The sequence below is a fragment of the Panulirus ornatus genome, chromosome 70, assembly GCF_036320965.1.
Source record: "Panulirus ornatus isolate Po-2019 chromosome 70, ASM3632096v1, whole genome shotgun sequence".
NCBI lineage: Eukaryota > Metazoa > Arthropoda > Malacostraca > Decapoda > Palinuridae > Panulirus > Panulirus ornatus.
The window spans coordinates 3776788-3777838 of record NC_092293.1 but is presented as its reverse complement, the minus strand read 5'-3'; positions in this window follow the sequence as shown (position 1 = coordinate 3777838).

Sequence of the window (1051 nt, the reverse complement as noted above, 5' to 3'; positions counted from 1 at the left end):
CCACCAAGACGTCCTTGAAATCTTCCAGAAGCTTCTGGTGATCCTCCTCCAACTGCTGGGCACATCAGAGTTAACATGGGCCGGACATCGGTTGTGGAACGACTTAATCTGCTTCCGGTAGTTAGCAGGGATGATAATGAGGGCTCTGACCTCATACCAGGTCAGCTTGGTTCCAGTCTATTGTTTAGTTCCAGTCTATTGCTTAGTTCCAGTCTATTGCTTAGTTCCAGTCTATTGCTTAGTTCCAGTCTATTGCAACAAAAATAAAAAAGTAAAACTCATTTCTTCGTGAAAAATTGAGAGGAAAACACGACAGCAACATGGAGACTTACCCTGTGGTTATTTTGCCGGCTAGTCGGCAACGGTCGGTTAAGCAGTATTTTGCCGTGGTAATCTCAGTGCTTCATATAATACTAAGTGCCAGAAAATGTTCTTGGGGGCGTAGCTCAGTGGTAGAGCACTCGCTTGGCATGCGAGAGGACCCGGGTTCAAACCCCGGCGCTTCCATTTTTGTTATTTGGGAAATTCATTTTCAGTCGTGTACATATATATATATATATATATATACATATATATATATATATATATATATATATATATATATATATATATATATATATATATATATATATATATATATATATATTCTTTTTTTTTTTTTTTTTTTTTTTTTTCCAAAAGAAGGAGCGGAGAGGGGGGCCAGGTAAGGATATTCCCTCAAAGGCCCAGTCCTCTGTTCTTAACGCTACCTCGCTAATGCGGGAAATGGTGAATAGTATGAAAGAAAATATATATATATATATATATATATATATATATATATATATATATATATATATATATATATATATATATATATATATATATATATATATATATATATATCGTCCGATCAGGGAAGTTCAGCAACGTTGGGTCTGGTTAGTACTTGGATGGGTGACCGTCTGGGAACACCAGATGCTGTTATCCCTGGGGATAGGGAAGAAAGTATACTTGCCTCGTATTCCCTGTGTGTCGTAGAAGGCGAATAAAAGGAGAGGGAGCGCGAGAC